The sequence below is a fragment of the Gossypium arboreum genome, chromosome 11 (assembly GCF_025698485.1).
Source record: "Gossypium arboreum isolate Shixiya-1 chromosome 11, ASM2569848v2, whole genome shotgun sequence".
Taxonomy (NCBI): Eukaryota; Viridiplantae; Streptophyta; class Magnoliopsida; order Malvales; family Malvaceae; genus Gossypium; species Gossypium arboreum.
The window spans coordinates 30,652,631-30,658,582 of NC_069080.1; the positions used below are offsets into that span (position 1 = coordinate 30,652,631).

Genomic DNA, 5,952 nt, shown 5'->3' on the forward strand with positions numbered 1-5,952 from the left:
TTCGTAAACAATGACTTAAAAAGCATTCTCAAACTTGGAAAAACATATGACCATATAGCTAGTACAGTCTCGGATAACAGTCGCAAAGCCAATAACACCTTCATGTTCCAAGTGAGATGCATCAACATTGCATTTAAAGAAACCCATGGGAGGAGGCAACCATTGCTCGACGTTGTTTGGCACAATCGAATCAGGCCCTTGTATGAACTATCATGTTCAAATCCCTAGCAACTATTCTTGAGGAAGGCTGGTGATAAACGACAGTAGCTAGTTGGGCAGCATCAAAGACACAATTAGCATGCACCCAACTTTACAAGAAGAAAAAAAAATCAGTAGACCACACCAAGTGAGACATTCATATCCCTACCTTTCCAAACAAAATATTTCGATACACCCATAGATTCCACAGAAGAACAAGGCTTCTCTTCATAATATTAATATCAATAGAATTTAGAAGATCAACAGGAAAAGAACGACTTGGACACAAGCCTGCCGTTCACCAGACATCCTGAGCCTTGGGACACATTAAAAGCACATGATCTAAATCCTTAGTACCACCATACCTCGAACACAAAAGTACTAGCATAACTCCTTCATCCATCAGCCGAGCTTTTGTTGGAACAAAATGACGAAAACATCATCAAATGAAGTCCTGAACGTTGAGAGGGATTCTACAATTCCACTAGCTGCCAAGATCCAACCATAGGAACAAAAGAGACATTCAAATACATAGATAAAGCTACTCTGTAACATGACTTAACATTATCCTACCCATTCTCATTAAAAAGCTATATAAACTGATCTGCTGGAGAATGGAAACTAAAACGCTTGGGGAAAGAATCCCTTCATAATCTTTGTTCCAAGAATGTTCATCGACATTAAACAAATCATCAACTTTTAAACTCTCCAACCTCGACGAAGGAAGTGAATTAATAAAAAAATGTTATCATCATTGAGCAACGGATCTTTAAAAACTTCATTGTCCCGACCATTACCCACTTGCCAACGAGTCCCTCTATTTATCGGTTGCTTGGCCGCAAATATACTCCACCACACAAAAGATGGGTTATTACCTTCCCTAAACTCAAGGAAATTACCTTTAGGAAAATATTTAGCTTCGAAAAACGACTAACAAAATCATTAAGATGCGAAATGAAACGAGCAGCTTGCTTACTGAGCATCGCCAGGTTGAAGAAGTTTAATTTACAAAATCCCATCCCACCAAATTTTTTGGTGCATATAACTTGTCCCAGGCATCCCAAAAAATCCCCTTTGAATTGTTGCTATTAACGCCCCACCAGAACGAATTCATCATTTTCTGCATCTCATCAGAAATATTACGAGTCAACAAGAAAGAACTCATATAGCATACAGGAATAGACTGAGCAATAGTGTTAATAACTACCTCCTTACCTAGCATTGAGAGTAATTTGTTCTTGCAATTAAGGAGTCTCTTACTCAGGCGTTCTTTATCAAATGAGAAATTTTGCCCTTTATTACGCCCAATTAATGAAAGTAGCCTGAGGTAATGCCCATGATGAATCAAATTGAACACTCCCAAACCCGTCATGACAAAATTATGAACTGGTAGCTTAGTATTCGAACTAAACATGATGCCCTATCTCGAGGTGACTTCATAACCTGCTAAAGTATCCTTCACTATACTACATTCGTACTTAGTAGCTCGAAAGTAGAGGAAATTGTCATTTGAAACAAGTGCAAGACACTAGGGCCGCGTCTACAAACTGAACTCCCGTGAAGATCACCCCATAGCTCAGCCTGTCTGATTAAATAATTAAGCCCCTTAAATTGGCGAGAATCCGTTACTTGAACGAAACTAGATCTTATGGAATCATATTGAATATTTGACGATACATTCCGTACCTTGCTAAAAAATCGATCCCTGTTTACCAACCATACATTGTGTAACCAAATCCAATTCTCTCTCGATATGTTCCTCAAAAAATCTGATTCGTGTGGATTCTTCCCCCAACTAACGAAGAGATCTTGGCGGAATTGCCACATATGAAATTGAGTAATTTTAGCGACTTTCCCTATCCCCTTATTCCTCATATGATGAATAATCTCAAAAGCAACATTATCAGTAATTAACCGACCGAGAACAAACTTCGACTGCATAGGAGCTATAATGTCCATCAGAATCTTTTTAATTTAAAAATGATCTTATAAAAAATATTGTTTAAAGTAATCGGACATAAATCCTATATACAGTTAAACTTGTCTTTCCTAGGAATGAGAACAATTACCGTATCATTTAATCTAGCACAAGCCATTCATAACACTGGCTAAAAATAAGAGAACTGAAAATTGGCCATCAATGCTGAAAAAAAAGCCGGATACTGAATGCATCGCCATCACTACTGCTTTAAATCATCTTCACGAAATGGAGCTACCGGAAACTCGTTTTCAATTTAGAAATACGGGTGGGAACCTCGAGAAGCTGGAGAAATCATTACCGAATAGAGGAAAAAAACCATAATTAAAATTATAATGAAAATGATAATGCAATTCAGTTTTGTTAATGATTTTTAACTACTAATGAAATGAAAACACCTAAATTTTGAATGTTAATGAAAATATAATTTTAGTGATAAGTGTTGGTGTTATAATATTGAAACACCAATATAATATATTATTGGACAAAACAAGTTAGAACACAAAATATATAAATATAAATAAATAAATAGTTATATATAAAATAAAATATAAATTGAATAATTTACTTTTAAATTGCCGATATGAAAAACTAATAAATAACATAACAAAAATCAGAAATCGAAAAGAAGAATCGAGTTTTACTAAATATTAATACATGTTTAGCACAATTTCCTTAACACAAATTTGGCCGCTCCTATGGTATTTGGAGAAACTTTGGTCGACTGTCTCCCAGAATACAACAACATGATGATCGAAGCAGTAGCACCTCTATAGTGATTAACGAACGAACGTTGCATTTTTCTATCACCGAAACGTTGGAAAATATAGAGAGGAAAAGAGGAGAATTTTGGAGAGCAAAATAAGAGTGTGATTCAGCAGCAAATTATGAAGAAGTCTTAGCCTTTTATAGGCATTCAATATGGAGGAATTTGAAAATATCCATGAAATAATGATACAAAATTTGCATTAAAAGAGAAATTAAATCTATTTGATTAAAATGAAATATCATTTTGCTCATTTTGGGCCGACCGGTCCAGACATTTCGCATCGCCCATGTTGTGCGGGTGTGCCCCAACCCCGATGGGTTTGGATTTGTACCCCCTATGCGCGAGGAAGGATTTCAAGCTTAGCTATTCAATCACCCTTCAAGTGGGTTCTCATATATATACATATCTCACACTTCGTATTTAACCAATATGGGATCTAAATTTTTCTTTTCCTCAACAAATATTTCCAAGTAGCATAATTTGAGCATCAATTTTTCATTCATCATTCTACCATTTCGAGCATATGATATACTGTTGTAAAGGTCTCATGGAATAGAATATAAAATCATAATTTTATGATTCAACTTTCCACGTTTACCAATCGAGAATATATCTCAAATTTTTCAAAAATTACAATTTTTCCAACAAATATTTGATAAGTGCTCAATATATCATGTTTTAACCTCATTCTTAATATGTTTTAGGTGGTTATCTAATGGTAATTTGGAATTTTATACTCTTAATCTTTTAAATTCATGTTTCAATGCTTAATAGAGCACTTGGGAGCAAAATGATCAAAAATCGGAGTGTCGAAGCAAGTTGAAAGAGCTACACAGGCTACAGCTTTTCATAGTCAAACCACACGGTCGTGTGGTTGGCTGTGTCGATTTCACGAGATTGTGCACTAAATAGCGGAAAATCATGATCTTTAAGTTTTTCGGGTATTTTAAGATGTATTCATGACAAAAATAATAAGATATGATAGGGTCGTTAGAAAATACTCAAGAAAACAAGTCGAGAAACACCATTGAAGCCGACTTTGAAGCAGATTTCCGTCAAGATTAAAGATTCCTAGTTGATTTCTTAGGAAGTTATCATGAGTTTCTTTTATTCTTTCAGTTATATTGTATATTTGATTTTTCTCTTTTCGAGCATGGCCTAATTTTCTAAATACCTAAAGATGATGAACTCTATGATGAACTCTATGATGAATTATGTCATTTGATTTCTACTTTACGCAATAAATACTTATTTCTTGTTCTCAAATATCTGTGCTTAATTCTTGGTTTAATATTTCTAGAGTACTAACCCATGTTTGATGTGCTTAAATCGGTGGTTGAATAAACCCTGTTTAAGGTTAGATCTTGCGTAATTGAGTGGAGTTGCATGCAATTCTAGAAATAGGATGACATAAATCTACCAAATTAGAGTCAAATCTAATGAGGAATTTACATAATAAGTTAATGTGATAATAGGGGTTTTAATTAGAAAGAAATTTTAATTAATTAACCTAGAGTAAGTTTCTTTTATACTCAAAAGAGATATTAGCATAATTTAGGGATTTCTACGGATTAATGTACTAAGTAAAAAAATTGTGTAATTTAGATTGATAGAGACAGATGAAATCTAGGTGGATTCTTTCTTAGGTATTGTTTTATTTCTTGGTTGTTATTCGATTATTTTTGTGTTTTGTTCTTTGTTGCGTTCGTTAGTTAATTAAATTAGTTAATATTAGTTTTAATCGATCATTTGAATTAATCAGTTAAATAATAAAAAGACGGTAATTACTAGTACTTGTAGTCCTCGTGGGAATGATATATTTGCTCATCATAACTATGCTATTAATTGAGGTGCACTTGCCTTAGTAAAATTTTTAGTTAGCTTCGTGGCTATCAAGTTTTTGGTGCTACTGTCAGGGACTAGAATATTAGGAAAACTTTATTTCTATTACTTTAACCCTTTTTTATTTTAATTTTAATCTGTTATTTTTAATTTATTTTTAGATGTTGATTCACTTTTGTTTGATTCTTACAGGTTCCTTTGGTTTATGACTAGAGGTAACCCGTTAAAACCATTTTTATAGTGAGATTGAAAATGTTGCTCGCAAAAATCGAAAAGAGGTTAGAGAAGCAAGACAAGGTCAACAATAGATTTTCATAGACGATCAAGAGCAAAAGGACATTACTGTGGAGATGAATATTAATCCTAGTAATTCGGAACTTCCTACACATCCTGCTCCTTAAACTATGTATGACTATACTAAGCCCACTTTGATTGGGGCTGACAAACCGACTGTTGCTGCAAATAATTTTGAGATTAAGCCAAACACAATTCAGATGATGCAGTAGTATGTTCAATTTGATGGGTTGCAAGATAAAGATTTAAATGCTCATTTAGCTAACTTTTTGGAGACCTATGACACATTTAAGATCAATGGTGTTACTGATGATGTCATACGCCTACAGTTTTTCCCATTCTCTTTGAGGAATAAAGTGAAACAGTTGTTGAATTCACTTCTATGGGATTCTATCACTACTTGGGCTCAGATGATTGAAAATTTAAGTTGAAGTATTTTCCACTAGGCAAAATAGTCAAGTTGAGGAATGATATCTCTTCTTTTACTCAATTTAAGCTTGAGACATTATATAACGTATGGGAGAGATTTAAGGATCTGTTGAGAAAGTATCCTCATCATGGATTACCTTTGTGGCTTCAAGTTCACACTTTTTACAATGGTTTGAATCCCTCGTCTAGGAAAATAATTGATGTTACAGCTAGCAGAACACTGAATAATAAAACACCTGAGGCAGCCCAAGAATTTATTGAGGAGATGACACCGAATAACTATCAATGACAAGTTATGAGAACAAAGCCTACCAAGACAGCCGGTGTTTTTAATATAGATGTAATTGCTATGTTGGAAAGTCACATTGAAGCTCTTAGTAAAAAAATTGATGGTTTGAGTTTTAGTAAACAAGTGAATTCTGTAATGCAATGTGATGCGATT

The 5,952-nt window shown here is 34.0% G+C and overlaps 1 non-coding gene across 1 annotated transcript; it reads right to left on the minus strand.

The window, feature by feature from the left end:
• Positions 1–5,538: 5,538 nt before the first annotated feature.
• On the minus strand, positions 5,539–5,645 carry LOC128284806 (small nucleolar RNA R71). The gene has a single exon (XR_008275229.1). It is a non-coding gene; the product is annotated as a small nucleolar RNA R71 (small nucleolar RNA).
• Positions 5,646–5,952: the final 307 nt, after the last annotated feature.